This window comes from Oryctolagus cuniculus, chromosome 2 (assembly GCF_051225735.1).
Source record: "Oryctolagus cuniculus isolate XC-2025 breed Fujian yellow rabbit chromosome 2, ASM5122573v1, whole genome shotgun sequence".
NCBI lineage: Eukaryota > Metazoa > Chordata > Mammalia > Lagomorpha > Leporidae > Oryctolagus > Oryctolagus cuniculus.
In genome coordinates, this window is record NC_142868.1 from 194,326,496 (window position 1) to 194,344,295 (window position 17,800).

The 17,800-nt window shown below is 37.6% G+C and overlaps 1 long non-coding RNA gene across 1 annotated transcript; it reads right to left on the minus strand.

The window, feature by feature from the left end:
* Positions 1-491: 491 nt before the first annotated feature.
* LOC149128194 (uncharacterized) lies at positions 492-17,784 on the minus strand. The gene is made up of 2 exons (XR_016230582.1): positions 16,710-17,784; positions 492-3,574 (listed from the first exon to the last, which is right to left on the minus strand). It is a non-coding gene; the product is annotated as an uncharacterized LOC149128194 (long non-coding RNA).
* Positions 17,785-17,800: the final 16 nt, after the last annotated feature.

A 17,800-nucleotide genomic window follows, 5' to 3' on the forward strand; every position in this document is an offset into this window, starting at 1 on the left:
CATTGAGATTTAATGCTATAACGAGTACTCAAACAATATATTTCACTTTGTGTTTCTATGGGGGTGCAAACTGTTGAAATCTTTACTTAATGCATACTAAACTGATCCTCTGTAAAAAAAAAAAAAAAAAAAAAAAAAAAAAAAAGAAAGAAATTATCAACTCCCAACTTGACTCTCACTGGGATTAAACATGACAATAGGTCTGATCTGATTTCATCATCATTTAAAAAAAATCATCTATTATTTTTCACTTTATGTTTCTGTGTGGGAGCAAACTGTTGAAATCCTTACTTAATGTATACTAAGCTGATCTTCTGTATATTAAGATAATCGAAAATGAATCTTGATGTGAATGGAAGGGGAGAGGGAGTGGGAAAGGGGAGGGTTGTGGGTGGGAGGGACGGTATGGGGGGGAAGCCATTGTGATCCATAAATCGTACTTTGGAAATTTATATTCATTAAATAAAAGTTAAAAAAAAAAGATAGTGATTTTACTTAGGAAAAATTTTACTGCTGTCATCTGGAATTTTAGAATGGTCAGCATAATGTGATAATTAATATATATTTCTATTTATATATTTATACACACACACATATATATATATATATATTTAGATATTTCTTGCAGATATCCGTAGGATCATAAATACATAATAAGGTTGAGTTCAACTTGGAACTAAAGATTGCCAGAAAATTGAGATGAACACATAAGCAATATATCATCTGATTTATAATATAGCCACCAGAATAGACCACAGGTCAGAAAAGTTCTGAAAGCCTCAATCATTTGTTGCTCTAATTCAGGAGTTGAATTTCTAAGTACTCCAAATTATTCATTGGCTTGTGTACAATTTCTATAAGAGGCCCCAAAAAAGTTCATAAAAGATTTGTATTATGAAAACATTGCACATGGATTCCAAAGCTTTTTGAACACCAAAACAAACTTATCTATTAGTTTCATCATTCCGTAAACTTTTTGAAGTACCCTTGTATCCCCATCAACTTGCAGACGTGATCATGAATATATCAGCTAGCGAGTGTCTATGTGGCCACTTACGTTTAACATTATGCAGCCGTACAGTATCAACTTCCATCAGAATTGTCAGTTCCCCCTGTTTGAGCATAAGTTAATAAAAGACACTGCCTTAGGGCAGGATAATCACAACAGTACAGACGTGAGTGAACTTGTACAAAATATAAACACAACCTTTGCTTATGCCTATGTAGCTCAAAGGATTCAGGGTTATTACCAATTCATTTTACAATGCAGTAAACATTGAGAAGGGGCAGGAGTGAACTTTGTTCATTCACGGCAGGTATATTTTTAAAAATTATTATTTGTTTCCAATTCTTTTCAATACTTTCTTATAAATCAATGTCTATTTAGATGAAAGTAGTATCTCAGATCATAAAACACTAAAGCTATTTGAGGCACTTAAATTAATTATGTGATACTGAATATATAAGTGAATCTACCAAATAGCAAAATGAGTTAGTATAATTGTCTTTTCTTTCTTTTTAAAAAGCTGGTAATTATAAGTATTGCTTCTAAATGGAGCAAATAAGTAGAATTAGGTTTTTACTTATGGAAATTTGATAAATTTATGATAAATATAGGAAAGAGTTTTAATGCCATGACTTAGATTTAAAAATCTGTAGTCAAGTAATATATAAAGAAAACTGTAATTAATTTTAAGAAATCAAATGAGTGAAACAAAACAAGACATAATTGTCATCACCTAAATGGATAACTTACAAATAATTTGATTCAAGCTACATCTTTAAACAGTATTGTCAGGACTATAAGTCATTTTGGAATGCGATAAAAATGCCATGTTTGTAGTTTAAAGGACTTTAGAGAGACTATTTGAAGCTTGGTGCTTCCTGGACTCACTGACACACTTGCAGGTTACTCTGAAGCTTCTTGGGAAAAGATAAAAGTAAGATGGCACTTTGGAAGGGATCTTCAGTCCTGAACACTCCTTGTGAATCAGACAAGGAGAGGTACAGCCACATCCTTGCAGCAGAACCCAGGCCCTCTTGTCAAATTTCAAGGGAAGTTTTATTTCTAGATTTATTCTTTCTGCTTTTACTGGACTCACTATACATAAAGTGCATCCACAAAGTTGTCTCTAACAATGCATTGTGGGAATTTAATACAACACGAAGCCTGGAGGGTAGTAAAAAAGAAATTCTAACAGACGTCTTATGTATGGAAAAATGTTGCTAGATGAAACTTTTTTAAGAAAAATATTGATCTCTTTTTGTAGTGGAAGTATAATATCCTCTATATTTTGTTTGTTTACTCTATTTGGGCTGTAATGTTTTATCATCAAAATCCTGAAGATTTTGATGGCATAACCAGAGGATTCACTGAGTAGTATATCTCACTTAAAAATGTTTGTTTCTTTTAATTTTGATGTTAATCACATAACTGTCCTTTAATTTTCCTGTTGTTGCTTCTCTCCCCCTGTTTGACTTACAATACTCCAGAAGAAATCATCTTGTTGATAACATGAGATTAGCTATTTTAAAAGAGTGGTAGTTAAATTTACCAGCCACTGGCTAAACACAATAAAATAACAGAATTGGACAGAACCATAGATTTCTTAGTTAAATGCCTGCTTCTTCCCCTAATATCACTAAAGGAATTAAAAGGAACATTGCAAAGTACTAAAAATTAGAGAAGGTATGTAGGATGTTTTAAATCATAACATATTTGTATAGATATAACCATATATTCATAGAAATTTATAGAATTTCCCCTTGAAAATTAGAATGTATGAAACAAGTTGATTTGATCTTTTCTGATAGATTTAAATGGATTCTACTGAGTATCATAAGCATTTATATTTATCACTATAGATACCAAAAAGGTTGAAGTTGAATGAAAGGCCAATACAGTAATATGTACAATTTATGTTTTATTCTAAATAAGAATACTGTGTGTGATTGATCCTTTTCAATTTCATTTAATTTTAATGGAATATCACCTCTGTGTAAATTGTAGACAAAGTGTTTGTGTAAATGTGAAATTACCTTCATAGAGTTTATGGGAATAGAAATGACGCAATTATAAGCAAGATTTAAAAAAATAATTATTGATATCAGGAAAACATGGTTAAAAATAACTGGAGGAGACATGGCTTGGATAAAAAAGCTTGAAGCCATTTGTCTTTGCTTCCACTCCCATGCGCAACTGACAATAGTGCAAAAGGCAAATAACGGAGATGGTCCACAAGCAGGAGAGTTGTGTGGGAGCCCAGGCTTTGAGTGACAGCACCGAATCAACAAGTCTTGTGTTCTATCTCCCTACAGAGCAAGATTCTCCCTTACCTGAGGTTTCCCCACCCTGACATAGCATCTGATCCCTTTCAGATTGGCTCCTATTTCTCCAGAGCGAAGAGTAATCCCTGAAGATCCCACCAGGGTGTTTTCTCTCCTTGTCCACCTGGTCTGAGATTCTTGCTTTGGGCTGGGCTGGAGCAGAGTCAGCAGGCAAGATCCAGTTGCAGCAGGCCACCCAGGAGGTTGTGGAAGCCGCTTTGTCTTCAGCAGACTGAGATTATCCTTTCTGGGTCATAGAGAACATTCCATCAGCCAAATAGACTTGAAGAGGTCTTGAAGTGCACCCCTCCCTCTTGCAGAGGAACCCCCTCCGCTCACTCAAGGAGCTCCATCAAAGACCAGTAGGAGCTCCAGCCATTTCAGGTTAATCAAGGATACTAACATTGAAAATAACTCTAAAATTAACCATTAATTGTAATCAGAGCCCGTGGAACTAAAGCTTGGCTCTCCTATTAAATCAGGCACTGCGGGTGCCAGCTAAAATCAAAGATTTAAATCAAGTATTGTGTGATGATAAGTGGATCAGCCTGCATCCAGGTACAAGGTAATATAAAAACTTCAGGAGTTGTTTCTTGCCATAATCAAATGCAAGATGAAAAGTTCCCACAGTGTACAGATTTACTCTCATTGACTCTAGACAAATGATGTTTTTAGGCCACTTTTGAAAAGCACTGTGTTATATTATGCTTTAAAGCCAAATTGTTGCCATTCTGTTTTCACTCATACCCTGAGAATACTTTAATCCTTATGTCGACGTTCTTACAGGGAGCCAGAGCAGAGGACCCAAGTCCCAAGTTAAATAGGCTTAATCTCTCTACCTGCAGCCCTTCTCAAAGACTTAATATCTGGGGTTGGTGTTGTGGTGCAGTAGGTTAATCATCCACCTGTGGCAGCAGCATCCCATGTGGGCACCAGTTCTAGTCCCGGCTGCTCCATTTCCAGTCCAGCTCTCTGCTATGACCTGAGAAAGCAGTAGAAAATGGCCTAAGTCCTTGGGCCCCTGTACCCACGTGGGAGACCAGGAAGAAGCACCTGCTTCTGGCTTCAGATCGCTGCAGCTCTGGCCGGCGTGGCTATTTGGAGAGTGAACCAACAGAAGGAAGACCTCTCTCTCTCTCTCTCCCTCTCCCTATCCCTCTCCCTTTCCCTTTCACTGTCTGTAACACTAACTATCAAATGAAATAAATAAAATATTTTTAAAAAAAGACTGAGTATCAATTTTGTGGCAAGTTTGGTGGGGTCGACTGGTCAGGGCCCTTATCATCACAGTTATCCTAAAGATTCACTTTTCTTCCTGCTGTTTGTGAAGTCAGCCTCTTCTCTTCAGCTCCTTAAAATCCTCACTGGGTAGGATGGTAGTTCTGGAGCCCCGAAAGTCTACTAGCATTGACTCCTATTAAAAGATTAAATTTTCGCTTGACTCTCGCACCTTGTTCTCATTATTTTGATTCAGCACCTGGGACAGGACTGAACTTTCAACCATAAGTGAAACATCTAGACAAATTTCAGAATGTGTTCAAATAATATTTACAGTATACACGAAACAAAAAATTGAAATAAGCAATTGACAATAATAGCTGCAGAATTCAACACTGCATTTACAATAACTGATGAAACTATTAGAAAATTTGCAAGACACTAGAATATCTGAACAACCCCTTTATTTCATTTACTTATTTTTTTTTTTTTTTGACAGGCAGAGTGGATAGTGAGAGAGACAGAAAGGTCTTCCTTTTGCCATTGGTTCACCCTCCAATGGCCGCCGTGGCTGGCGCACTGCAGCCAGCGCACCGTGCTGAACCGAAGGCAGGAGCCAGGTGCTTCTCCTGGTCTCCCATGGGGTGCAGGGCCCAAGCACTTGGGCCATCCTCCACTGCACTCCCGGGCCATAGCACAGGGTTGGCCTGGAAGAGGGGCAATGGGGACAGAATCTGGCGCCCAGACTGGGACTAGAACCCGGTGTTCCGGCGCCACAGGCGGAGGATTAGCCTATTGAGCCGTGGAGCCAGCCTGAGCATCCCCTTTAACTAAAGGGACTAACTCACACACAGAGAACACCCAATTTGTGATAGTAGAATACACATTTGCCTATCAAGGAGCACTCACCAAAATAGGCTATATACACACAAAATTTCAAAAAAATAAATATGAAGTGTGTTGCCTAATCTTAATGATATCAAAGAAGAAAACAAGAACAAAAAAGCAAGAGGAATGTCTGAACATGTAATAAATACTACACGTCCAAATAATCCAAGATTCAGGCTGAAGATTTTGCCTAGTTAGTAAGACATGTGTTAGGATGACAACAACACATCGTGAAGTTCCTGGGTTAAGTTCCTGGCTCCTACTCTTCTTTCCATATTTGAACTGGGGCAGAACTCTGGAGGCCGAGGTGTTGGCTCGAATAGCTGAGTTTCTTGCATTTGTATGGAGGATTTAAGATGAATTTGCAGCTCCTAATTTTCTATCTCTCCACCTGGTCATTAATGGAACTTGTAGTGTGAGCTGATGTATGGGAACTCTTCTCTCTCAGTCTCTTTGTCTTATCTCTGCCTTTCAAATAAATTAACAAATTAAATAATTCAGGCATCAAGCAAGTATCTCAGTATATTTAAAGATACATATATCAAAGTGGATGATCACAAAAGTATAACATATCAAAATATGTGTGATACAGCTAAAGGCACGATTGGAGAGAACATGATAACAATGCATGCTCTGGGCTGGCGTTGTGGAGTGGCAACATGAACAACCCATATAGGCATTGCTTCATGTCCCAGCTGTTCCCCATCCAATCCAACTCATTGCTAAGTGCCTGGCAAAATAGGGTAAGATGTCCCAAGTTCTTGGGCCCCTACCACTCACATGGGAGACCTGGCAGAAACTCCTGGCTCCAGTCTTTAGCCCTGGTCATTTTGGTCATTTGGAGAGTGAACTAGTGGATGGAAAATCAATATCTCTCTATCTCTCCACACCCCTCTGTCTCTCCCTCAATCTTTATAACTCTTCCTTCCAAATAAACAAATACGTATTTTAAAAAACACATGCTTATGTTAGGAATTATCAAAAATACCTAATTAGTAACATAAGCTTCTAGTTAATGAAGCTAGACACAAAAGAGCAAAATATGATCAATGCGAGAGTAAATAATAAAATGAATAATAAATATCTGAATAGAAATTGATTAAACTGAAAGCAGAAAAAGCCAAAGAAAATTGTTAAAGTCTGTTTCACTGAAAAGCATCAACAAAGTTGATAAGCTTGTAGCGAGACTAAACCAAAACAACCAAAGAGGATATATACATATATATATATATATATATATATACACACACATATATATATCCATATATATCCATATATCCATATCCATATTAGGAATGAAGGTCTGGATATCATTCTAGATACTGTGGTCACCAAAAATATATAGGGCGATATGAATTAATTCATGGCAACAAATTAAACATCTTTAAATAAATGGACCAATCCTTTGAAAATATAATTCCATGAAAAATTTACCATGAAGGGTCAGAATTTGTAGCACATCATGTTCAGCCGCTGCCTGTGGTTCTAGAATCTCATTTTAAAACAGTAGCTCAAGACCGGTTGCTCAACTTCTGATCCAGCTCCCTGCTAATCTCACTAGGAAAGCCTAAAAATGGCCTAAGCATTTGGACCCCTGCCACAAACGTGTGAGCTGGATAGATTTCCTGGCTCCTGGCTTCAGGCTTAGGCCTGGCCCTGACTTGAAAATCTGGCCATTTAGGGAGTGAACCAGCAGATGGAAGCTCTCTTTCTCTTTGTTCCTCCCTCTCTCTTTGTCACTCTATTTTTCAAATAAATAAAATATATCTTTATTTTAAAAACTCACCAAGATAAAATAGGTTATCTACATAGTGATATAGTAATCACAGCAATTGAACTTTTCATTAAAATTTCCTGAAAAATAGATTTCCATGTCTGTATAATTTCACTAGACTTCAGGACATTAACACTACCCAACATTTCCAGAAGAATTGGCATCAATTCTATGTAGATTCTACCAGAAAACAGAAAAGGAGTGACTACTTCACAACTCTTTCTATGAAATATTTAACTAATACCCAAGCCAGAGTGTACCAAAAAAATGAAACCTGCAGGTAGGTATCCTATATAAATATTAAAATAAATATCTTAGCAAAATATGAAATGGAACTCTGTAGTATGTGCATAAGCAGAATAAAACATATGACCAAATGTATTTATTACAGGCTAACATTATAAAATCAAGCATTTAAGTAAACTGTATGAATTGGGTAAGGAATACAGTTCACATGATCATATCAGTTGAGCCACACAATAATTGATAAAAATAAGAACTCACTTATGGTAAATACTCAGAAAGTTAGGCTCACAGGGGGATTTACTCAAATTGATTGAGCATCTCAGCTGACACCAAATGATGAAATATAATTTTGAACTCCTTCCTCAAATTGAGAACAAGATAAGGATGGCCACCCTTACTACCGTTTTTCAACAAAGGCCCAGAAATCCCAACCAGGCCGTAATGAAGGCAAAGGAAATAAAAAACACCCAAGTGGTAAAGGAAAAAGTAAATGTTGCCTGTTTGTTGGTACCATGCTTATCTATTTAGAAAACCCCTAGGCAATCCAAAGGGGAGGAGGTTGGAAACAAACAACATATAAGTGATCCCAGGAAGGTGACAGGGTGCAAGGCAAGCACTCAACAGTCAATTTGTCTGTCTTTATATTAGAGTGAACCAGTGGACTTTGAATTTAAAGCACAATACTAAAACTAAATATTTATTTATAAATCCAACAACGTTGAACAGGACTCTTATGCTAGAAACAATAAAGTGCTAATGAATGAAATGAAAAAGAATGCATAAGTTAGTTGAGAGACATTGTGTTTATGGATTGGAAAACTCAAGATAGCATTGATCTCAGTGTTCTCTAAATCAATATGCATGCTTAATATAATTCCAGTCTAAAATGCATATGAAAAATCTATGGAACTAGATTAATTTCAAAGGAAGAATATAATGACTTGGATTAGTGCACCTCTTCTCAAGATTTAGAATCTGTGTACATTAATCTAGAGACTCTGTGATTTTTGGAGTTGGAGTAGACATGTAAACCAGTGATAGAGATTAGACAACACAGAGTAAGATGCACGCAAACACATTTATCTGATTTGTTTGACAAAGATGGAAAAACAGCTAAATTGAAGAATAGCATAACAAAATAAAATGCTATGGAAATTAGAAATAATGAACAAAAGAGAATTTAAGCTAAATTTCATATATTATACAAAAACTAAACCAAATAGATCACAGCCTTAAATTTAAAATCATAAACCTTATTAAATATAATAGGAAACATCTTCATGCTCTGAAGTGAGACAACAATTTTTTAGACTTGACATAAAAATGTAATGTATTAAAAGAAAAAGAAAAATTTTTGGTTAGTGAAAATTCATAATGGATATATTGAAAAGCTGCACATTGGAGAAATTTTTTAATTACATATTTAGTAAAGGACTAGAATCCAGAACACTTCCTGACCTCAACATATGTTTGAACATGGGCCAAAATGCGCGACATCATGATCCACCAAGAAAATCCAAATTCAAGCAACAGAATACATTACTACACTATTTTTAGAGCAAATAATTTTTTTTAAAATCCAAGGTAGGAGCAATACCAAACTTTACTATATGTGTGGAGAAACTGGATCTCCTGTATATTTCTTTTTTTTTTAATGATTTATTTATTTATTTGCAAGACAGAGTTACAGAGTGGCAGAGGCAGAGAGAGAGAGGTCTTCCATCTGATGGTTCACTCCCCAAATATTCATAACCATTGAAGCAGGGCCAATCAGAAACCAGGAGCCAGGAGCTTCTTCAAATCTCCCACACGGGTTTAGGGGCCCAAGGATGTTGGACCATCTTTTACTGCTTTCCCAGACCATAGAAGAGAGCTGGATCAGAAGTGGAGCAACTGGGACTCAAACTAGTGACTATATGGGATGCTGGCACTGCAGACTACGGCTTTACCTGCTACACCACAGTATCTCCCATATATTTCTTGTAGGAATATAAAATGGGCACTGTGGAAAATACTTTGGAGCTTTCTGATAAAAATACCTATGCAGCCATCATTTAACCTAGCATTTGCATTCTTCTGATGTTTTCCCAAAAAGGGGGAAAAGTTTTTGTACCAAAGCCTAAACAAAAAATATTAGTAGTGATAATTCACAATGTTCTAATCCTACAATCAAACCAGATGTCTTTCAACAGATGGATAGTTAAATAAATGGCAGTGCATGTCAAGGTACTTCACAAGGTCTGTAGAAAAATGGATTTAAAACATGCTTAATCTGTTACGAAAAATCTGAAATCTATGCAAAGATTTTCATAATGGACAAATTTCTTTTCAATTTTTTGAAGAGTCCTCATACACTCTATGGAACACTACTCAACAACAACTACAAAAAGAACTAATTGATAAACCTCCAGAGAACTGACTAAGTGAAAAACAACTAGCCCAAAGGGTAGGATGCATGCAACCTTTAAAATGCTCTTTTATAAATACAATTAAAAGATAATATTTTCCATGATTCCTTTGAAGTCCCCTCTTACTTGCATGCTTCATTTATGATGAAAGTTCAGAAATGCAGGATAAATTTGTGGGAAGCATTAATGATGGTAAATGAAGAACTGGTGATATGTGAACATGTTTATCATAGATCAACAAGAAGTTTCTGTAGTATCGGTACTGTTTGTTATTTATACTATAATAGAGAACAGTGAAATATTTAATTTAATGCCCATATGCACACACATATATATTATGAGAAAAATTTTTTAAATTTGAATTATCTCAATGGTTTTTTAACAATGTCAAGATCATGGTGATAATGCACTATTGTTTTGCAAATTGCCACCTTTCTATAATTAGAGAAAATTAGACAATATAAATAATCTTCCTATATTTCTTCTTAAACTGCATACAAATTTATAATTAATGAAAAGTATGATATTCAGAATTAAGAAAGGCCTATTATACCAAATAATCCCAGAAAATATGGGATAATAGGCATAAAATTAAATCATTTGGAAATACAGAGGAAAGATGATTTCTGAAAAATTAAAACTTAAGAAGAGTCTGGTGTTTACATAAGGGAAGAGAAGTAAAAATACCTGCACAGAGTATGAATTCAGGTGTAGGACATGGCTATCATATCTGCATCATCATGTATTTGCAAAGCCAATAGTAGAAAAACATTTGTCTGTGACCTAATATGAGAGACCCAAGGATCAGGTATACAGTAGATCAATTAGGCAGATGTTCTGGCAAGTGAGTGGTCTGAAATATAATAAAGTAATGCCATGTTTCCTGGTGATTATATCAAACTGATTGCAATATGCTGAGATGCAACATCCCAGCTATCTGGGAACAGCAATATGTTTCACTGCCCCACAGCAATATTGCAAATTTAATGAACATTTGGGGAGAAGAAGATCAGCTCAACTCACTCAATTGATAGTCTTTTGAACAGCAGGCTACTTGGACTACTGCTTACCGCCTGTGGAATTTCTTTGTATGGCTACCTATTAAATCTTATGTGTAACCATCATGGAGCCAAATACAGATGGACTCTGTTTAGAAATGCGCTTCAAGAAATGACTTTGAACAATAAAAGTGTAATGCTTTGTAAAGGAAAGAATGGAGCGATTTTTTCTTATTATGTTTATCTTTCAAATGGAAAATTTAGAAAATAATCTACTTTTTTCTACTGATTTCATGTTTAAATGAATATAGAAGTACATTTCTTAGATGTTAGTATCAATATCTAATATAAAAGCGATTTTACAAAGTATTTCATGGATGTTTTTAGACATATGATGGACACTGTTAGTTGTCTGTTTAGCATCAGTCCCATCTTTCCTGTTCCAAACAAAATTCCAAAGTTCCTTGGATATCCGTCAGTCTAACTTTGTGCATCTTACTCAGGTGATACTGAGCCATGTAATAGTTTGAGAGTATTAGAATTCCATCCACCTTTCCTACAAGGTTTGGACACGTGATCTAAAGATGACCTGAATAGCTAACTTTTTATACTATAGCTATCTGTTTCATGATGTTTTATAATCTAGTGGAAAAGTACTTCATACATATAAATGTGGCCATTTGTATGAAATGTGAATGGCAGGTCAAATGAGATGTAGGTGCTAGGTAATTATTCTATTTTACTAAATGGCAACTGTGAGCCTTTTGGAAACATCAGCTTCCTTGGGCTGTTGGAAACAACAGCTTGACTGGAGACGGTTAAGAACAATATTCAGAGGAAAAGCATGCAGACAATTTGAAACAATCTGGATGTCCATCAGCAGATTATTGGATAAGCATGATAGATTGTGTACATGGTAAGAAACATTCACATGTAGAAAGGAAGAATTCATGCTACTATATGGATGAACTATGGATATGTTTTGCTAAGAGAAAGGACTCTGACATAAAAGGATAACTACTGTCTGATTCTGACTATGTGAACTAGTTATAACCAGCAAAATATTTGAGAATAGTGGGCATTGGGAAGAAGAGTTATTGCTAACAGGGAGCAGTCTCTGTTAGAGGCAATGAGAAAGTTTTGAAATAGATGGAGAGGATGTTTGCACGACATTGTGAACTCAACATGCCACTGAGCATGCCACTGAGCTGTGTCCTCACAATGCTTAAAAAGAAAAAGGTTATGATATATATACATATATATACACATAACAAAAACAATTAAAACACACAGATAATGAGTATAGGCAAATTGTCTAAAAATATTTTTCTATAAATAAGTAGAGACTTAAGTGCTAGTGGATTAGTAAGTACATGGAAAAGTAGAAACTATAAAAATTATTTATTATAATTAATGATACTTATGGGAAGAGATAAACCATATTTGATGACATTTTATAACTATGACAGAAGAGAAATTTTAAAGATCAACTGAAAGAATAATGGGGAGAGAAGATGTATTTAAAACAAGTTTACTTGTTAAAATCAAGATCAGGAAGACATTTTTAGACAGGATGCAGTTGGCTCCTGGGAAGTAATGAGGAGGTGGGCCCAACTGTATTCCACAAATCAGTGCAAAGGGCAAGAGGCGTGCATGGCCTGTTACTCACTCTGTGAACTCTACTGACAAGTGTTCTGTGTATAGTGAATACATTATCAGCTTGCAGTTATTAATCTAAAAATGCTAGGAAAGGTTATTCTAATTAAAATCCCTACCAGAGGCGAGATAGAAGTCTCCAATGAAGCATTTTCTCAAATCAGCAGTTTAATTCAGATTAATGAATCTACAAAGTGGCCACAAATAAAACTGAAGATACAAAACTCCTACTGCATACTTGAGATTCAAAAACCAAAGTTTCAAAAACGTGATAGGCCAACAAATGTGCTCTTGCAGTTTTAACAAATTTACAAAACTGCAGAACATTTAAAAATAATATAAACTCAGAATAGTAATATTTTATGAGCCACCAATTAATTTTAATATTTGGAATATTTATGCTTTTTCACATGAAATAAAAAATAGTTTAACATAGTCTTTTTAATTTTGCCTACCCCACGTTGCTCTCACTAAAATTAGAGCTGTGTACTTAATTGCAATACAGCAGATTAATGACTAAAGTGGAAATAAGCTCAGGAGAGAGACACTTCAGAAACTGAGATTTCCTGGGTTGGGTTATATTTGTTGAGCATCACAAAAGATGAATAAAACAATTCAAGTGTAACAAGCATCAAAGAAGAATAGATGTAGCTGTATTCATGTGTTTTCTGCTGCTAATAACACTGTACCACAGACCAGATAAGTTTTAAAGAAAAGAGATTTATTTTGGTTCACAGTTCTCTAGGTTCAAGGTGCGTCATGTGATGGCTTTTTGCTGGCAGTGTCCTCAGGGGTCAGAGTGATATGGATGGAGATGAGAGGCACAGCTGTTTATCAACTGTGCTCTCCTGCCTGCTGCTACCATTGCCACTCACCTCTCCTCTCTCTTCTTACACAGCCACTAGTTTTCAACCATGCAGCTCCACTCCAATGACTTCATCTAATCATAATCACCTCCCAAAGGCTTCGTCTCTAAACAGTTGGAAATTTCTACTCTGTTAATATTTTCCAATGGGAACTAAAGCATGAGTTTTAGCAGGGTGAAATCAAATTTAAACCAAAGCAGTAGCCAAATCTTAATATCGGAAAATGAAAATTAGAAGGATATCAATGAGTAGTAAGTGTTGTGTCATTCAAATTACAACAGGAAAAAAGATCCAACCCAGATGGTGTCACTATCCCTCCCATTTACTCCTTTTAAATTATGTTACTGTATCCTACTTCCTAATGTGATGGGATGTGGACAAGCTCAAATGAGGACATGGACATTAGCAAAACTATTCACCTTTCTTGAAGGTGCCATTGGGTGTTCCACCAGTCATTGATGAAAGAACCATTCACCAGGCACCTGCTGTGTACAAGGCCTGTTCTATGATCTGTTCTATGGATGTTTTTGCAGCTACAATCACATTTTCTTTCTCACAAATTTCATTTTCCTAAAACTAAGACATAACTGTTTTTTAAGCAGGAACTATGAATTAGTCCAGGCAAACAGGCATTTTTATATTTTGATGATAATGCTATTAGTGATTCTCAGAGATTACTGAATGCTGACTGATTTTCAGTCCAGGAGCACTTAAACACTGTGCATGTACACTTTTCTTTAATCCTCCCAAGTCTCTGTTACATATTACTATTTTCTTTCCTCATTTTCCAAATCAACAGAAGTACAAAGTAGCAAAACTTAGATTTGAATTCAGGCAGCTTGCAATACTTGCAGTTTTTCTTTAGCCTCTTAAACTTACTTTATTTTAATGAATTTTCCCTAATTCTGAAATTGATATTCAGCATGGTCAAGAAAAATTTTCTTTTATACTGAGCTATGGGGCTTCAGATCAATGAAGTAAGGAAAATAATGTACCAATGCATCATAAAGATTGTTCTATTGAGGATGAAATGAATAGTGGTAAGTAGATTGCGATAACATTTTCAAGGGTAGGTTAAATAGAATGAGAGATTGAAAATAACTTTATTTACTTAAAAATATGTTTAGAAATAATTAACTACAAATATATACACTTAAATAAACAACATAACATAAATATGAGACAGCATATCTATGAAAATAATGTTCATTTCAATAAATAATATGACTGATATTTAAAATACCATATTCTTTAAATAATTAATTAATTAATTTATTTATTCATTTTAATTTTATTTGAAAGGCACAGAGGCAGAGAAATGAACGAAGACAGAGATCTGAAATTCAACATCCCAAATAAGCCCATAATATTCCAGTCTGTGCTAGGGTGAAACCAGGAGCACAAAACTGAACCTGGATCCCCCATGTGGGTGGTGAGGACCCACATACTACAGTCAAGTACCTGCTGCCTTTCTGGTAAGATGATTTATGTAATTTCAGACAGCTGGCATATGCTGGGTAGAATTGGAACCCAGATCCTGTGAATTTTAACACAGTTTCCTTTAACTTGGTGATTCTCTCTACCCAAAGCCTCCCCTATATACATGACTAATGTTCATAAAACATAGACAATCTGGTTTATTTTTAGTGTTATTTATTTATTTATTTATTTTCATTCCTTTGAAAGTCAGAGAGGAGAGATAGAGGTAAAGAGAGTTGTTGTGGATACCACGGAAGTGAATCAGTGACAGGAAGATATGTTTCTGTCTCTCTGTCTCTGCCTCTGCCTCTTTTATCTCTCCCTCTACCTTTGTCTTGCTCTGTGTTACTCTGTCTGTGAATAATAAATAAATCTTTAAAAATAAATTAATAAGAGGGACGTCATAATTTTAATAAGTAATTGAAATTTTTACATTCTTTGAAAATTGACATATTTCCAAATCCATTCAAAGAATTATGTGGATGAAAGATATTTTAGTGTTACTTTTCTTTTACCTTTATTTATTTGACAGATCTAAAGAGGGAAAGAGAGAGAGAGAGAGATGGAGAGAGAGAGATTATTCAGGATTTCATTCCTTAAATTCCTGCAAAAGCCAGATTGGGCCAGGCTGAAGCCAGGAGCTGATAATTCATGTATACCATTTAGGTGGCAGAATCCTAACTATTTAAGCCATGGCTTGCTGCCTTATAGGGTGTGCATTAGCAGGAAACTAGAAGGGAGAGCTGAGACAAGAATCAAACCCAGGCACTCCATTATGGGATGTGGGCATCCCTAAAGGCATTTTAACTTCTAGGCTAAACGACTGCTCTCAGATTTAATTTTCAACTGAGTATTTGAGATGATCATGCAGCTAACATTGCCACTAAGAAAGGCACATTTTTTAGATCCAGATTGACATTTTTTAAAAGAATTCCATTTTGATCAATAAACATAGATGTACTTGTCCTTTTCAACTATAAATGATTGCCATTATGTATTGGGGATCAATGTGGGGAGCAATCCGGACTAGACTGAGTTACTCGAATTAAGACTTATTCTATGCATCTGCTCTCCCACAATATGGCGCTGGGAGAGAAGTAAACAGCTTCCGCACAGCTGCCTCCAGTTCAACCAATTAACTGTAGGACTTGCTCCTGATTGGAGAGCAGCGTACTCGGCGTGTGGGCAGCCGAGTTGGGATTGGCGGAGGAGGACTATAAAGGAGGAGAGAGACGGCATGCACCAGGAACATCTATGGGGAACATCTAAGGGAACCCGTGCAGCCCCCGAGAAAGCCGGCCGGCGGTGTGCCGCTCCCCTGCGGAAGTGGGGAATGCGGCCAGGGGGAACTGCCCTTCCATGGAGGTGGAAGGGATAGTAGCCAACCCGGGAAGAACCAGCAGAAAACCCGGGGAGGGCCGAGCAGACGAAAGAACAGCGCAGGGTCCTGTGTCGTTCCTCCACGAAGAGGGGGAGCGACATAATGGTGCCGTGACTCGGATAGGAAACTTAGGACGGATATGAAACTTAGGAGGGAAGAAATGACTCGGATTAGGAAACCTAGGTCGGATAGCAAACTTAAGAGGGAAGAAACGGGAAGAACTGGGAAAATACCGGAGAGAGAGACTAGCAAACAGCCTAGGGAAAAGCCGGACGAAAAGGGTGCCGGAAGAAGCTATTGAAAGCCTAGGCATAGATTCAGATACGGACTACAGGGGGAAGCTGGGAGAAATCTCTAAGGTCGAAAGCAAAAGTGAAAGCTAGAACAAACAGACTCGGACGCGGACTGTGGGGAGAGGCCAGGAGAAATGAGAAGAATATTGTTGGAAGAAAACTTAAGGAAACATACCGGTTAGAGAAAAACGTTAGGGAGGATGAAGCCGCGAGTGCAGGCCGAGGCGGAGATATAAGCCACCTTGGAATTCTTCAAGTCACCCCGGGGAGCAAGAGGCGAAGATCTGGAACCAGAGGCAGAGACGTGGGCCGCCAGGTTGAAATTCGCCAGGTTAGTCCGGGGAACTTGGACTGAATGCCGGTGGTGGCGGAAACATTCGCGGAAGCCGCCGCGTGCAGAGAGAGCACGGGGCGTGGCTGGTGCGAGGCCGTGGTGCGGGCGCGAAGTGCGTGGAGACCGCGGAGCGTGCGCGCAGAGCCGGGAACCCGCCGGCGGGGCGAGGCGCCGGGAAGCCGCGCAGAGCCGTGAAGCTGCCGAGGGGCGAGGCGCCGGGAAGCCGTGCAAAGCCGGGAAGCCGCGCAGATCGGAGAAGCGCGGGCTGAAGCGGCTCAGAGCCGGGAAGCCGCCGAGAAGCAGTCTCGGGGCGGGCGCCGGAAAGCCGCAGGGATAAGAGAAACAGAAGTTTAGAAGTAAAAGAGAAATAGGAATGCTGAAGATAGAAGTAAAATGGGAGAAATAGGAATGCCCGGAGATAGAGAAATAGAGAAATAAAAAGGCCTCCCTACAACACTAATAAGTCTCCCCCACAATAAGGCAATGAGAAGGCTTGGATTCGGTTTGCCTGATAGGTCTTGTAAGTCCCCTGCAGGCAGAGCAGAGCATGCGCTGCAGGGCACCGAACACAGGCACGCATCAGCGCCTAAAAACCTCCTCACAACATGGCGAAGAGAGGACCCGGATTCGGTTTTCCTGATTGATAGGACTTGTAAGAGCCTGTGGCAACTCTAGCAAGTAGAGCAGAGTGTGTGCCGCGGGACACCGAAGACAGGCGCGTATCAACGCCAAAAATAAAAAGAAAGGGGGATCTGTGGGGAGCAATCCGGACTAGACTGAGTTACTCGAATTAAGACTTATTCTATGCATCTGCTCTCCCACAATATGGCGCTGGGAGAGAAGTAAACAGCTTCCGCACAGCTGCCTCCAGTTCAACCAATTAACTGTAGGACTTGCTCCTGATTGGAGAGCAGCGTACTCGGCGTGTGGGC